At 38.6% G+C, this 17,890-nt stretch overlaps 1 pseudogene; it reads left to right on the top strand.

The window, feature by feature from the left end:
* Positions 1–8,247: 8,247 nt before the first annotated feature.
* LOC140631433 (Golgi phosphoprotein 3-like) lies at positions 8,248–9,567 on the top strand (annotated as a pseudogene).
* The last annotated feature ends 8,323 nt before the right edge of the window (positions 9,568–17,890 follow it).

Raw genomic sequence — 17,890 nt, 5'->3', positions numbered from 1 at the left:
TTTATGAAACCAATGTAACCCTGTGGAAGACTTGACAAAAGACAAGAAAATTTGAGACTGACCTCTTTCACGGTGCAACAATCTTTCAAAAAATATTAGTAACTTGAAATTTAGCAACTTGAAAGTTAGCAGCACTAACTACATCACGATTAAGTGGGCTTATTCCAGGAATGCAAGATTGCCTTAACATTTGAAAATAAATTTATGTTTATTTGTCACATTAACAGAACAAAGGAGAAAACCTGTATGATCACTGATAAATTTTTTTTTAATGCCTCTGATAAAATCCAATATCCATCATGATTTTAAAACAAAAACCACTGGGCAGCCCGGGTGGCTTAGCGGTTTAGCACCGCCTTCGGCCTGGGGCCTGACCCTGGAGACCCGAGATTGAGTCCCACGTAGGGCTCCCTGCATGGAGCCTGCTTCTCCCTCTGCCTGTGTCTCTGCCTCTCTCTCTCCCTGTGTCTCTCATGAATAAATAAATAAAATCTTTAAAAAATAAAACAAAAAACACTTCGCAAAGTAGGACTAGAAGGGTACTTCTTGTTAATGGCATCTAGGAAGGACCTGAGGATAACATCACACTTGCTGGTGAGATATTAAATACTTTTCCCCCAAGACAGTGAACAAGGACAAGATGTTCACTTGCACCACTTGCATCAGTATGATGCTGGAGGTCCCATCCAGTGTGAAAAGGCAAGAAAAAGATATAAAGGTCACACATATTACAAAGGAAGAAATAAAACCCTTAGTATTTTTAAAAGCCTTAAACCTCACATAATTCGAGAAAATTTAACAAAAGCTATGTAAAACCTCTACAATGAAAACTGTAGCACATTACTGCCAAGACTTACACTGTAATTAAATGACTGCTAATTTATTGAAATACTCTGTAAGGAGATCCTGCTGGAGGTGTTTTAATGTTTTGATGAAGCTTTCCTCAAGCTGGGCCTTACATGGGCCCTGAAAAGATTTGCATTACCAGGTCAGTCCTGCCAATAGTTGGTAAAAAAATTTTACAACAGAAAAATAAATCTGCAATTATGTTCTTTCTCAAGCTCCTGGATAATATTGATGTACCCTCCCCATAGCACACTGTATGTGACATTCCAGAAAAGGTAGGGGAGGTGCTATTGAAAACCCAAGCACTTTAAAATCAACAGCACAAGCAACAACAGGTATTGGCGAGGATGTGGAGAAAGGGGAAAACTCTGGCGCTGTTGGTGGGAATGCGAACTGGTGCAGCCACTCTGGAAAACAGTAGGGAGGTTCCTCAAAAAGTTAAAAACAGAAATACCCTAAAACCCAGCAGTCGTACAACTAGATATTTACCCAAAGAATACAAAAATGCTAATTCAAAAGGATGTATGTACTCTGATGTTTATAGCAGCATTACCCGCAATAGCCAAGTTATGGAAACAGCCCAAGTGTCCATCGACTGATGAATAAAGGAGATGTGGCGTATACACATATATGTATAGATATATAATGGAATATTAATATCACTCAGCCACAAAAATAAGGAAATCTTGCCATTTGCAAGGACATGGATGGAGCTAGAAAGTATTACGCTAAGCAAAATAGAAAAAGACAAATACCCTATGATTTCACTCATATGTGGAATTTAAGAAACAAACGAGGGGATCCCTGGGTGGCTCAGCAGTTTAGCACCTGCCTTCAGCCCAAGGCCTGATCCTGGAGACCCGGGATCGAGTCCCACATCGGGCTCCCTGCATGGAGCCTGCTTCTCCCTCTGCCTGTGTCTCTACCTCCCTCCCTCTGTGTGTGTGTGTGTGTCTTTCATGAATAAATAAATAAAATCTTTTCTAAAAAAAAGATGGATTTAACAATATGTTTAGTTTGGGGTTTTTTCCAGCTAAGATTAGTAGAACATAAGTAAAAATTCACTGGAGGATTTCTAAGTGCATGGCTTATTTTGCAGACACTGTCAAAAGAGATTTTTTTTCTGTTTATCAGTTCCAAGTTATGAATAAGGGCAGAACAGTTTACGGTCTTGACTGATTTGATTGAAACATAAAAAGTCGCATATTTTCACCCGAAAAAACCCACAATAGATTCTGTGGTATGCAGAATAATGCCTCGCTTCCCAAATATGTTTTCATCCTAATCCCCAAACCCTGTGAATACGTTATGTCATGTGGCAAGGGAGAAGTAAAATTGCAGATAGAATTAAGTTTGCCAATCAACTGATTTTGGGACGGGGAGATTATCCTGGATTCCCCAGGTGGGCCCTATGTAATTATAAGTGTCCTTATAAATGCAAGAGGAGAGGTAGCGTCAGAAAGATTTATCTCCTGGCCATTTCTGGCTCTGGAGTTGGAGGCAGCCACCAGCTTAGGAATTCAGGCAGCCTCCAGAAGGTGGAAAAGGTAAGAAAACAGTCTTCTCTAGGGCTTTCTTGCTTGCTTGCTTTCCTTCCTTCCTGCTTTCCTGCCTGCTTTCTTTCCTTTGATTTTATTTATTTGGGACACCTGGGTGGCTCAGTGGTCGAGTGTCTGCCTTTGGCTCAGGGCGTGACCCCGGAATCCCGGGATCGAGTCCCACCTAGGGCTCCCTGCATGCAGCCTGCTTCTCCCACTGAGGAGAGGCAGAGACAAGGCAGCGGGAGAAGCAGGCTCCCCTCGGTGAGCCTGATGCAGAACTCCATCCCAGGACCCGGAGCCGAAGGCAGATGCTGGACCACTGAGCCCCCCGGGCGCCCCTTCTCTAGGGCTTTCAAGGAACACAGCCCTGTTGACACCTAGGTTTTAGCCCACTGAGATACATTACAAACTCATGACCTCCAGGATTATAAAATAATAAATGTGTGTTGTTTTGAAGCCACTGAATTTGTGGGAATTTGCTACAGCTGCAAATAGGAAAGGCCTACAGACTCTTTATTGTTAAGTCATATAATTGAGAAATTGGGGCACAAGGTGGCACTAGATCACCAGATTTCTCAAAGAAGCCCTCGGTTTTGTAATTCTGTATCAGTAAGGGCGATGGTAAAATTTTCTTGTAATTTTTAAAAACCATTTCCTCACATTTGCATCTAAATATCTTCGATATTGTTAGTAAATCCTGTAAATTGGCCTTGGTGAATTGTTAAGTTGATTTCTGGCAATGGTGTTTTTTTTAATCTAGAAAGATGAACTATAAATAAAAAGAAGCTCTTAGAATATGTCACAAACACAAGAACTTTTTTTTTAAATTCCTAGTGCCTTGAACACTGACAACAGCCCATAGCAGGCAACCCAATAAGTAATTATTAAAAGAAAGAACATCTCATGGCCGATTTGCATATAGAAATTGTCGAGTCTTCTCTTGCATTAACCTGAATTGTCTGGAACTTGAAGAAAATCCTTTTGTTCGAGAATTTCAAATTTAGTACTATTCATAGAGCACTCCTTTATTCATATGTGCTTACAATGCATTTTTCTTTGTGCTAGAAATGAAACAGCCATTCCCTGTTCCATGGAGCCCTCCCTGCCCTCCACCCCAGCTGGCTGGCGTGTCCAGTTCTAACTCAACAGCCTCAAGGCTTCTGATTGTCCTCCCAGGGGATGTAGGTGACTTTAGGGGAATGATGGGGTCAGGGCAACAAGGGACCCGAAGTTAATCACCTCTGGAGGCAGAGGTACTGGGATAGCCCTTGGATGCTTTGCGTCTGCTGCTCCCCCACTGAGGGCATTAGGCTCTCTCCCCTGACTTGTCTGACTTTCCAAGTCAAAGCAAGAAAGTGTCCTCTTTGGAGAGTTCTTCCCAGTGTATCCTATCCAGACACTCTGCAAAGTCTGAGTCCTCTCTATTCTCACAACCCTTTATTCTTTCTTTCCCTTTTCACATTATTTTATAGCTAGTTGTGTAAAGTGGCCCCAGATCGTAATTTCCCTGTGGAAGAGATTTTATTTCATTATATTTTGTGTTCTCAACACCCAGCCCGTACTGGGAACAAAGTAAATACTTTTGGAAAGGGGAAAGAAGAGAAGGAGGTGGTTAGGAGGGAAGATAGAAGTGAGGAAGGCTGTTCCATCATTGGGCTCAGACTGCAGATGGGTACAATAACTGTTGCTGATTTCTTAATATTTCAATATGGTATGTGCACATATGTTTAATCTAGAAGAAAAAACTGATCGGGATTACATTAATCATTTGGGTATAATTTCCATTTGCAAATTCTTGGGGTGATAAATATAATGAGGCCTGAAACCAATGATGTCTTTACTCTTTTTAGAAGATAAGGAAGGAATCTGAATGCAAATTATAATGTTTTTCTTCAAAGGGGAATGATTTGCCACTCTTTAATTTGATAAAGTTCTTTATGCTTCAAATACAGACTTTTAAATATTAATAAACCTCAGAAAGCAAGAATCAAATCCTCAACCCTTCATGAATTAATTATCACAATTTTAAAACTCCAATTCTACAAAGCAAATCATAAAGTGCAAAATGGCTTTTCCAAATCACGTCTTCTTTTTGGTAATAATTCTTATGATTAAATAAAATGTAATGCATATTAAATTGAGTATTAATACTATAATTTGAAATTTCCTATTTTTTGGGTATTATATCATTTCAAATATACTTTTTTTTGCTTTCTATAAAATGACTATAATTATCATTAAATCCACTTTAAATTTAATAAGCATGTTATGTTTGAATAGTATAAAGGATCAAATATTACTAAAAGTGATTTTTACAAAATAGCGGCCCCGATCCTCTCCCTTCATCTTCTGATCCTCTCATCTACCAAGTATACAATTTCAATTTTTTAAGTTATTCTCTCTGATTTTTTTCTTTATTTCTAAATAATATGTATATACTGCAATCCCTTGATTCATCTGAATAGACTTCCTTCTGATTTACAATCACAGATAATAAGGATTTTAGGTCACTCATATCCCCACTTCTTCTTCCTCATCTTCTCAAAAAAATTATAGTCAAAAAAATCTGTTAAATCTATATTCAGTGTTTTCTTAATTTTGACTGTGTGTATGTAGTCCAGTTTAAGCAGTGATTACATATCCTTTCTTACATAACGTATTTTTTTCTGGAGTTAATAATTTGCCCCGTTTTAAAACATGTTTTTAATTTTCTTAGAAGAACTGACTGAATATTCCCACATCCTCAACAACTGTATAAAATGCCTCTCAATTCAGAGTTATACAAAACGTGTTAGGTGATTGAAGAATTGTTATCTTCATCCTCCACCTCCCGCACCTGCCCACTCCAGTCCCAGAGAGTCCTTCCACTATGAGTGCTTGGCTCCTACTTCATTGGATCTTCCATTTGCCATCACCCTAGGAATTCTCTTCGCCTTCATTGGATCCTATCTCCTCAATCCCATGAATCCCTATATCACAGTATCCTTTTTCTAACTTGAGCCCTTTTGTGTGAATATGTGCGGGTGTGCTTGTGCCCTCACATTCATCCACACTTGAGCACATCTTCAAATAGCATCCTAAGAAAGATGATTGGGAAGTACATTTTTTGAGAGTTTGCATGTCCAAATTGTTTCTTTTCTACCCTTTCACTTGATGGAGAGTTTGGCTAAATGCACAATTATTGGTTAAAAAATATCTTAAAGATAAATTTGAAGGTCTAGCTCCATTATCTTCTACCTCCCATTTGAGAAGTTTGATGCCATTCTTATTTACAATCTTCTATTCATGATCTGTCTCACCATCCCCCCTGCCCCCCCTCCCTCGCCCCCTCCATTCCTACCAGAGGCTTTTAGAGTCCTCTGTTTATTCCCAGTGTTTGAAATTTCACGATAATGAGTCTTTTGTTTTTTATTGTTGGTTGGGGTTTTTGTTTGCTTTTGTTTTTTGTCTTGTGTTCTATGGGCTGGATACCCTAAGGGTCTTTCTGAGAAGAAGCTCATGTTCTGGAAAGTTCTTTTATGTTATTTTATTAATACTTTTCTCCACCATTCATTTCTGCTCTCTTTCTGGAGCTCCTATCATTTAGCTAGTAGGCCTCCTGAATCAACCATCTAATGTCTTATATTTTCTTACTGTCCAGTTATTCACCATTTTGCTCTATATTTTGGATTCCCTAACCATGTCCTCCACCTTTCTACTCAGGTTTTTATTTCTACCATCCAATTTTTATTTTTCTAGTATTGTTGTTCTCCTCCATATATTCTTTTTAAAACTACCATCTGGGACACCTGGGTGGCTCAGCGATTGACCATCTGCCTTCAGCTCAGGGCATGATCCTGGAGTCCCAAGATCGAGTCGCGCATTGGGCTCCCTACATGAAGCCTGCTTCTCCCTCCACCTGCCTCTCTCTCTCTCTCTGCCTCTCTCTCTCTCTCTCTCTGTCTCTCTCTCTCTCTCTCTCTCTCTCTCATGAATAAATAAAATCTTTTAAAATAATAATAATAAAAATAAAACTATCATCTTGTTCCTCTTGTATGGATCTATGCCATCTCTTATTTCCCTGAGGGCAGTAATGACTTTTTCCTTCTCCTTCCATAGTTTGTTTCTCTGAGTTTCTTTTTAAAAAACTGCTTTATTGGGATATAATTCTTGTGTCATTAAATTCACTCGTTTTAAGTCTCTAATTCACTGATGTTTGGTGTATTCATTGAATCATTCCACCATCACTACAATCTAGTTTTAGAACATTTCCACCACCCCCAATGGACCTGTTTGCAATTCATCTCCATTCCTAACTAGTCCCAATCAGTCAATAAGCTGCTGTCTCTATACACTTGCTTTTTCTAGACATTTCATATAAATATAATAGTACAAATATGATCTTCTGTGTCTTTCTTTCACTGCACATGTTGTATTTGAAGCTCATCCTTGCAGCAGAATGCAACAAGAGTCTGTTCCTTTTTTTACTGCCAAAGAGTATTCCACTGTATGAATGTACCCATTTTGTCATTCACCCATTGACTATACATTTGGGTTGTTTCCACATTAGGGCAATTATAAACATCTTTTTGTTATTTTAATATTTTATGTTGAGTTCCCTGTTTCACCATTAGAGGTGTTTTACCAAACGAATGTATTCCCTTGCAGTTTGTTCCTATTTAGAGTGGCCATAAAAGTTACTTGGAAACTATATGTGTCCATGATGGGAGATGACACAATGGGGGCTTCATTGTAATTCTTTGAGGAAATTGTCTTGTCAGTGTTTTTCATTCTTTTCTATTGGGCTGGTAGAATTTTTCAGAGACATCTCTCCTAATGTCTTGGCTGCAGGGGATAATCCTGCTTCCAGGGTTCCAGGAATTGTGAAGAAACAGAAGACTAAGATGTCACAAATTGTAGGACATAAATTTTTTTGATACCCCTGTTTTCAGTAAGAGATGCCTGCCTCCTTTGACTAGGCCTTGTGTACCCGAGTCCAGGGACCTTCTGTTTTATTCTCTTTTATGGGGCTGACTGTACAGAGCCAATGAGAAGATCTGGAGATGCTAGCTACTAAAAAGACTTTCAAACAATCTCTCTATTTTTAGCCCTACATTATCTGCTCCTTCCCGCCGATTTCCACAGCTATCCAGTGCCCATTCCTGCGCCTGGGGGCTTTACAGTGTAAAGTAGGTTACCTCTCTGCTTTACCTACTGCCAGTTTAGGATTAGCTTCCTTGGCTCCACTAATCCGTCTACCACTTTTCCATTTATTTTGCAGTGTCCAAAGTTTTACTGCTATTGTTTTCTTTCCTATTCTACTAGGTGTGTGCCTCTACAAAAATCTTTCTGCTCTCATTTTCAAAGCATTTTCTTCAGGAACACTTATTCAACCAGCCATATTTAATGAGGATTTCCATTTAATTCTGTAATGGAAATAAAACTTTCAATTTCAAATAATGTTTGTAAATACCTCACCTTCAAAGAAGTGCAGCATGTCTCACCACTCCTTAACTGCGTGCTCTACATAGTGACTTCCTTTCAAGTGTCCAAAATGCAAAGGGATATGGGAAGATTAGCTTTGTGCTGGAGAAACCTGCCAAACGCTACTTCAGCCACTTGACCAAAGTCACCATTAACTGTGATAAGTCATGTTCATAGTGTCCACTCTTGACATGAAGTGAGGAGAATGGCACCTTACCTTTGTGGTCTCTCTTCCAAAAACCCATAATCTCAGTCTAATCATGAGAAAAACGTCAGAAAAATCCCATTAGAGGAACAATCTACAAAGTGCCTCAAAACCAGTATCTCAAAACTGTCAAAGTCCTCAAAACAAGGAAAGTCTGAAGAACTGTCACAGCCAGGAGAAGCCTAAGGAAACATGACAAGTAAGGAGAATGAGGTAACCTGGGCAGGATCTGGAAATAGAAAAAGAATATTAAGTGAAAACTAAGGAAATCTGGATATCGTATGAACTGTAGTTAATAGAAATGTATCAATATTAGGTCATTAATTGTGACAAAAGTACCACACTAATGGGGAAACCAGCTGGGGCGTGGGACAAACTGGGTGTGGTACACATGGCAACCCTATTATCTTCATAACTTCTCTGAAAATCTAAAATTATTCTTTCAAAAAGTTAAAAATTTAAACCTTGGGATACCTGGGTGGCTCAGGGGTTGAGTGTCTGCCTTCCGTTCAGGGCGTGATCCTAGGGTCCTGGGATCGAGTCCTGCACTGGGCTCCCTGCAGGGAGCCTGCTTCTCCCTCTGCCTGTGTCTCTGCCTCTCTCTGTGTGTCTCTCATGAATAAATAAAATCTTTAAAAAATTAAACCTCTCATTTTTTCCTTTGGTTATTTATTGACACCTTCATACCAATTGAAATGCAGAATTTGGCTCAGTCCTACCTCATACTAAAACTATCAGCCGGCTATTCTAATTTGTGTATTGGAATAGTTCATTCATTCTCTTTAATGAAGGTTTATTGACAAAATACTACATTGCAGAAAATATACCTGGTGCTGGGGCTACAGAGATTAATAAAATATGACTCCTGTCCCACAGGGAGTTCACGTTTATGGGAATACAGGCCGACATAAAATACTTTTCGTATTCTACTTCCCTAGAAACACACCAGCTACCGTGAACACATTTTACCATTCACATTAAGAGTATAAAAAAATAAACCTGAAATTCTCTAATTCTTAAAAACTTCTGTTTTAGGTGAGATGTGGAATCTCTTGGAACTGTACCACCAGTTAAGAAACATGCAAAAATGATTGAATGTCTGGTAGAGAAGGGCGTATTGACCACAGAGAAACAGAACTTCCTACTTTTTGACATGACGACACATCCCCTCACCAACAACAATATTAAGCAGCGCCTCATCAAGAAGGTACAGGAAGCTGTTCTTGACAAATGGGTGAATGACCCTCACCGCATGGACAAGCGCTTGCTGGCCCTCATTTACCTGGCACACGCCTCCGACGTCCTGGAGAATGCTTTCGCCCCCCTTCTGGACGAGCAGTACGATTTAGCCACCAAGAGAGTGCGGCAGCTCCTTGACTTAGACCCTGAGGTGGAATGTCTGAAGGCCAACACCAACGAGGTCCTGTGGGCAGTGGTGGCAGCGTTCACCAAGTAGCGGCTCAGAGTGAAGTCCCTTCCTCTCATGTAAACCAGTAGTTTTTCTTCTATTGACTTGTGGTTTTCTGCAATTTGTATTTTCCACAGTATAATTGGCTTTTGTTTTATAGGTAGCTTTTCTGTGTATGTGTGAATGCAAGAAACTTCTGGTATGAGAGACCTTTCTGTTTAGGTGTAGAGAGAAAAGTTTCACTGTCACTGGCATTTCATTCATTCTTAAAAAAAAAAAAAAGATTTTATTTATTTATTCATGAGAGACAGAGAGGCAGAAACACAGGCAGAGGGAGAAGGGGGCTCCAAGCAGGGAGTCCGATGAGGGACTCGATCCCGGAATCACGGAATCAGGCCCTAGAGCCAAAGGCAGATGCTCAACCGCTGAGCCACCAGGCGTCCCATTTCATTCTTTCTTGAGTTCAAGAGAGTTGCCATTCTCACCATAACAGGTTTGGATTTCTGTTATGTTTATGTTCAAACTACCTCCAGTTCCACATGAGATTTTTTTTTTTGAATTTTGTTTGGTAAAAGATTTATTGAAAAAATACATTCTGAATGGAGACAAAAAGATATTGAGATTGTTTCCATGAACTGTGCTTATTAATCCCAATAGCTTGTACATTCATTTGGTTTTTTTACATACATAATCATGTTACCTGCAAATAATGACAAATATACTTGTTCTTTTCCTTTTTGTTTAAGATTTTATTTATTTATTCATGAGAGAGAGAGAGATAGAGAGAGAGAGAGAGAGAGAGAGAGAGAGAGGCAGAGACACAGGCAGAGGGAGAGGGAGAAGCAGGCTCTGTGGGGGGAGACTGATGTGGGACTCCATCCTGGGTCTCCAGGCTCACACCCAGGGCCGAAGGCAGCGCTAAACCGCTGAGCCACCCGGGCTGCCCTACTTGTCTTTTCCAAAGAAGTGTTTTACTTTTTCTTCTACCTTTTGTTTCTTTTATTTTTATTGCCTTACAGCACTGACTAGTACCTCCTCCAGTACAGTGTAGAACAGAAGTGGTGATAGTGATCATGCCTGTTTTAATTCCAACTCAAGAAACAAATGTTCAAAATTCACTATTAAGTAAAATGTAGTTGCTGATTTTTTAAAAAAGATCTTCTTGATGAAATTAAGGTAATTCTTGGGGATCCCTGGGTGGCTCAGCGGTTTAGCGCCTGCCTTTGGCCCAAGGTGTGATCCTGGAGTCTTGGGATCGAGTTCCACATCAGGCTCCCTGCATGGGGCCTGCTTCTCCCTCTGCCTGTGTCTCTGCCTCTCTCTCTCTGCATGTGTGTCTTTCATGAATAAATAAATAAAATCTTTTTAAAAAAAGAAAAGAAATTAAGGTAATTCTCTTCCTACAGTTGACCCTTTGATAACATGGATTTGAACTGAATGAATCTACTTATACACAGATTTTTTTATAACTACAGTACTATAAGTGTATTTTCTCTTTCTTGTTATTTTCTTTGCTTTTTAAAAGATTGTATTCATTTGACAGAGAGAGAGAGAGCGCGCACAAATAGGTGGAGCAGCAGGCAGAGGCAGAGGGAGAGGGAGAAGGAGAGGGAGAGGGCAACAGGCAGCTTGATGTGGGGCTTGATTAGTGATCATGACCTAAGCCAAAGGCAAACTTTTAAGTGACTGAGCCACCCAGGTGCCTGCCTTTCTTGTTATTTTCTCAATAACATTTTCTTTTCTCTAGCTTACTTTATTGTAAGAATACAGTATGTAATACATATAATGTACAAAATATGTGTTAATCAACTTTACATTATGGGTAAAGCTTCTGGTTAACAGTGGGCTATTACTAGTTAAGCTTATGGGGAGTCAAAAGTTTTATGAGGATTTTTGAATGCACAGGAATTTGGGTCCCCTAACCTCTGCATTGTTCAAAGGTCAACTGTAATTTGTTGAGAGATTTTTTCTTGATCATACTTTTTCTGTATCTACTGAGATACTATATGTTCTTTTCCAATGAGTTAAATTGATTCATTTTTTAAAAAAGAATTATACTCCTTTGTTAACATTTTTTTTGGTTTTATGAATAACATCTTATATCATTATCCAATCAAAAGAGCTAGAATGATTGGGTTTTGATAGTTGGTTTTTTTTTTTTTTTAAGATTTTATTCATTTATTTATGAGACAGAGAAAGAGAGAGGCAGAGACACAGGCAGAGGGAGAAGCAGGCTCCATGCAGGGAGCCCGATGTAGGACTTGATCCCGGGTCTCCAGGATCATGCCCTGGGCCGAAGGCAGGTGCTAAACTGCTGAGCCACTCAGCGATCCCAGTTGGTTTCTTTTCTGATAGACATGGCACCTGAAAAACAATGTTTTATTTTTCTGCTAACTAGACAGACTGGTAAGCTATTGGTTCCATGGCTACCAATCTTGGTTTAAAAGGAGATGTCAAAAGGTACAGAAGGCTAAGAAGTATTTTTGGAAATGGAGTCTATGCTCTCCTCTCCCTCTGGGGTGGGACTGCAGTTTCAGGACACTATTCTTTTCTATTTTTTTTAATTCAATTAATTAACATATAATGTATTATTTCAGACGTAGAGTTCAGTGATTTATCAGTCTTATGTAACACCCAGTGCTTATTACATCATGTGCCTTCCTTAATGTCCATCATCCAGTTACCCTATTCCTCCCTCTGCCCCTCCACATGAAATTCTTTTTTTTTTTTTTTTTTCCACATGAAATTCTTTAGTATCTCCACGGCTTAAAACTTTCTACAAGTACAGGGGCACCTGGCTGGCTTGTTTGGAAGAGTATGTGACTCTTGATTTCAGAATTGTGGGCTTAAGCCCCATGTTGGGTGTAGAGATTACTAAAAAAATAAATAACATAAGGCTCCCTGCGTGGAGCCTACTTCTCCCTCTGCCTGTGTCTCTGCCTCTCTCTCTCTCTCTCATGAATAAATAAATAAATTCTTAAAAAAACAAAAACAAATAAATAAACTTAAAATTAAAATATAATTATAAAAGATAAACATTCCACAAGTGCAAATTCTTCTGTACTTTTCAAAAATTGAGAGAGAAATCACAAAGTCTTTAACTTACCAAAAGTGAAATCTGTAATTAGGGTATTTTCTTACAGAGATACGTACCTTAAAAATATATTTTGCTGGCATTTTGTTAAGTGAAAGAGGTAAGACAGAGAAAGACAAATACTGTATATCACTCATGCAGAATCTAGAAAAGCCAAACTCACATGAATACAAGTAGATATCTGAAGAATACTCAAGGATAAGGGAGTTTTTATTCTAAGTCTCAGGAATGATGGTTACCAGGGACCAGGGTGTGGGGGTAGTAAAGAGATGTTGATCAAAATACAAACTTCCAGTCATAAGATGAAAGAGTTCTGGTGATCTAATGGACAGCATAGTGCTACAGAATGATCACCACACTAAGTCTAGTTAACCCCAATCCCGTGTATTTTCAGTATTAAACTGTAAAGGTGGGGCAGCCCCGGTGGCTCAGTGGTTTAGCGCTGCCTTCAGCCCAGGGCCTGATCCTGGAGACCCAGGATCAAGTCCCACGTCGGGCTCCCTGCATGGAGCCTGCCTCTCCCTCTGCCTGTGTCTCTGCCTCTCTCTCTCTAATAAATAAAATCTAAAAAAACAAAACAAAACAAAAACAAAACAAAAAAACCTGTAAAGGTGAATTGCTCCATCAAACCATTTAGGATGTGATATATCCTATTTATGTTGCGTATTGTGTGGGCTCCACATGAATTGCTTGTGGCTCTGCACACCACTCAGGAGGTAGGGAGGTACCACGGGAGGTTAAATGAATAGCTCAAAGAAAATCAAGAATCCTATCTCTTTCCTCATTTTCTCTCTGTAAATTCTTAGAATTTTTCCTTTTGATTCAGATGTTCTCTCAAGTTTGTACAAAGGACAGTAGCTCCAAGGATCCAACTCTTGCATAACAGTTTCCAAACGCTGGAAGAAGTGAAGGGGCCCTGTCTTTTCCTCCTGTGCCTTTCTTCCTGTGCACCCAGCAGGTGCACTCTCATGTCTCATTGGCTGGATTCGTATCACATGCTCATTTCTAAACCAATCATGAACTAATCAAGGTTCACACTTTGTCTCTTCAGAAGGACTCTATCTTCTGAAGTCCATGGTTATTGGATGTGGGGGAGGAAAAAAGACAGGATAATCTGTTAGCAAGAAAGAAGGAAAATTTGTGAGCAGTCAGTATCTGTCTTCCATCTGGCCAATGACAATGAACATCCTTTCACATGGTTAGCCATTTCCTCTGGGCAATTTTTGTATTGCTATACTTATAGTCTGCTGTTCTAATAGTCTCATAAATCTCAATATCTGTGAAGACCAGTTCTTCCTCAACAATTGTGGTGGTGATGCTGAGCCCTTTGCTCTTCCTTATGAATTTTAGGAACAACTTAACCAAGTTTCCTGAAATACCCTGTTGGGATTTTTGGTTGATATGACAACACACAGTTTCATTTGATGGAACTGACATCTTTGTGATATTGAGTCTTTCCATCTAGGAACATGGCATAACTTTCTGTAGTAAATATGGCCACAGATTCCTTGGACCTTCTAGGTGGAGCCTATTTCCCCACCTCTTGTATCTGGGCTGGATTTGCAGTTTGCTTTAATCCAATAGAATGTGGGAAAAATGACATTTTGCAAGCTCCAGAGCTTGGGGTACATGAAGTGATATGGGTTCTGCTTTCACTGTCTTGGAATCCTGCCTTGAGACCACCATACCATAAGAAAGCCCAGGATAAAAGAGCGTATGGAAACAGAAACCCAGCTGTTTCAGCACCCAGCCAGCTGACCTGCCAGCTGAATGCAGCTGTGTGAATGCGCCTAAGTGAAAGCAGCAGAGAACTGCTTAGCCAACCCACAGAATTACATGAAATGATGAATTGTTGTTGATTTAAGCCATTAAGTTTTGGGGTATTTTATTCCACAACAAACACTAGCTGAAAGAGAAATCGGTACCTAAAAGGGAGATACTGCTATAGTAACGACTTAACGCATGAGGCATGGCCTTGGGACAACAGTGGCTAGAGACTACCAGGGGAACAAAAAGAGTGTTAGTGGAAGCTTGAAAAAGCAGTGGGGAAACTACTACTGAAGTCTAGAAGGATGGTATACCATGTTTTGTGCTAGTGAAAAAGTTGACAAAAGCATTACCTATGCAACATGAAGCAAAAGAACCACCTGGCTAAATGTAGAGTCATGAGAAGTGTTGAATTACTATTATTGCATTGAGACAATAAAACAAGAAGTTTGGGGATGGTTTTACACAATACATAATCAAAACACTAATGAACTAGTGAGTCTAATTGTTATGGACTTAATTTTGTCCCCTCAAAAATGTGCATGTTGAAGCCCTAACCCCCGATATAACTATATGTGGAAGTAAGGCCTTTAGGGAGGTAATTAAGGTTAAATGACCTCATAAGAATGGGGCCCTAATACAATAAAAGTGGTTTCCTTATAAGGGGAAGAGACACCAGAAATCTAGTAACCCATCCATAGATATTTTTGGATTTTTTTTTATACAGACAATAATATTGTCAGAAAAGGATGCTATTCATTTCAAATTATTATTGCTCATTTTTTTTTCCTTAGCTAAGCAGCAACATTTATCTTTGATATTTTCATTTAATTTTTATAACAGGTATCATTCCCATGCTTTAAGAAATATTAAAAGGTGGTAGTAAAAAGTCACGCTATGTCTGTCATGCTTTTATCTTATTACAAGGGCAAATAAAATACTGAGCAATATGGCTATCAGCAGATATTTCTGCCTTCTAGCTGCCTTTGATAAAAACGTTTCTAAATTTTGCACTAAAATGTTGATGTTTTCAATAGGTTTTTTTGTCAATGGGTTTTTGAGAGAGATACTCAGTTTATCATGTTAAAGAAGCTATCTTCCAACTTTATGTTGTTAAAATCTTATTGTTATTATGAATGAAATTTCATCTAATTTTTTTATCTTTTAATTTTGAGGTATAACTTCATGCAGTAAAATCCACAGATCACAAGTGTATATTTTAATGAGTTTTGATATGCTTATGCCCATCTAACCCATATCCTTCTGGACACAGAACATTCTCTGGGGAGCCTGGGTGGCTCAGTCAGTTAAGCCTCTGACTCTCAATTTTGGCTCAGGTCATGATCTTAGCGTCATGAGATTGAGCCCCACATTAGGCTCCATACTCAGCAGGAAGTCTGCTTGAGATTCTTCCCATCTGACCCTCCTCCAAACTTGTTTAAACATGCACATGTGTGCACTCACTCTGTCTCTCAAATAAATAAATCTTAAAAAAAAAAAAAAAAGACACGGGGCACCTGGGTGGCTCAGTGGTTGAGTGCCTGCCTTCTGCTCAGATTGTGGTCCTGGGGTCCTGGGATTGGGTCCCACATCAACATCTGCCTCTGCCTATGTCTCTGCCTTTCTCTGTGTGTCTCTCATTAATAAATAAATAAAATCTTAAAAAAAAAAAAAAGACACAAACCTTCTCATCTCCCTAGAAAATTCTCCTGTGCCCTTCCTGAGTCAATCCCACCACGCCACTCTCCTGGGACAACCAAATTTCTGATTTTTCACATTAGATTAGGTATATCAGTCCTAGAGCATGATATCAATTGAATCATTCAGTATCAGTAGTTGTACTCCTTTGTTGTATCTAGTTTGTTTCTCTTCTCTCCTTTTTTTATTCTGAGTAATATTCCATTATATGAACATACTACAATTTATCCATTTTCTTTTTGTGGGAGTCTTTGGGTTGTTTTCAGTTTTGAGTTATATGAATCAAGATGCTATGAACATGTTTGAAGTCTTTTGGTGAACTTAGGTTAAAAATAAAAGGATAGGGGGGATCCCTGGGGGGCTCAGCGGTTTAGCGCCTGCCTTTGGCCCAGGGCCTGATCCTGGAGATGCGGGATCAAGTCCCATGTCGGGCTCCCTGTATGGAGCCTGCTTCTCTCTCTGCCTGTGTCTCTGCCTCTCTCTCTCTCTCTCTCTCTCTCTCTGTCTGTCTTTCATGAATGAATGAATAAATAAATAAAATCTTAAAAAAATAAAAAATAAATAAAAATAAAAAGTATAGGGAAAAAACACATCTATACTTTTATAATTAAAGTGTATTTCCTATAGACAGCATATAGTCAGGTCTTGTATTTTAATCCATTTTAGCAATCTGTTTAGTACATTTACATTTAGTGCAATTATTATGATTGCCTTTAAGTATATTATTTTTGTATTTATTTCCCTTTTCCCCTATTTTTATGTATCTTTTCTCTTTTTTCTTGCCTTCTTTTGGATTTACTGAATACTTTGTAGTAATTCATTTAATTTTCTCTATTGCTAATTAGCTATACCTCTTGGTTTTGTTTTTATTGATTGCTCTAGGATCTACAATATAGATCTCTAACTTAGTACATTCTATGTTCAAGTAGTTCCGTATTACTCCACATAAAATGAATGCAAGTATACTTTAATTTTCTCTCATTTCCTCTTCATATTTTTACTCCTACCCACATTATAAGTCCCACAAGGTATTATTTTTGCTTTAAACAGTCAAAAATCCTTTAAGGAAGTTAAAAGAAAAAACAAGAGAAAAAAGTCCTTTATATTTACCCACAAATTTTTTTCACTATTAACTGCCATTCTATGTTCCTTTGTATAGATATAAGTTTCCATGTAGTTTCATTTTCCTTCAGCCTAAAGAATACTTTCTTCAACCTGTCTTGTCATTTGGAAATGCTGATGATGAATTCACTCAGCTTTTGCTTAACAGAAAAATGTCTTCAGTTTGCACTCATTTTTAAAGAATTTCTTTTTCTGAATATAGAATTCCAAAATTACAGGCTTTTTTTTCCTTTCAGTACTTTACAGATGTTGATCCTCTGATTAGAGCTTTCATCATTTCTGACCGAGAATTCAATGCCATGTCATCACTGTGCCCTATATGTAATGTGTCTTATTTTTCTGATTGCTTTTAAGATTTTCTTTTTATCTTTGGTTTTTAGTCATTTGACTGATTTGATAACAATATGCCTTAGTATGGGTCTCTTTGTGTTTATTCTGCTCAGGCTTCACTGAAATTCTTGAATTGGTAAGCTGATATTTTTCATCACATCTTATCCTCAAATATATCTTTCTGCAACATATTCTCTCTTTTTCTTCTAGATTTCCAGTTGCTATACAGGACTCTGAGACTACTCATTTTTTATATTCTACTGATTTTTCTGTTTTTCTAGTTTGCCTAGTTCCCATTTTCCTCTCTTTGAATTCACTAATCTTCTCTTCTACAGTACCCAGTTGGTTACAAATCTCATCCAAATGAATTTATTATTTCAGAAATTATCTTGCATGTTGAAGGTGCTCAATGCCTG

The sequence above is a fragment of the Canis lupus genome, chromosome 4 (genome assembly GCF_048164855.1).
Source record: "Canis lupus baileyi chromosome 4, mCanLup2.hap1, whole genome shotgun sequence".
In the NCBI taxonomy this organism is placed as follows: Eukaryota; Metazoa; Chordata; class Mammalia; order Carnivora; family Canidae; genus Canis; species Canis lupus.
Note: the sequence above shows the minus strand (reverse complement) of the source record. Positions and strands in the feature narration are given on the sequence as shown.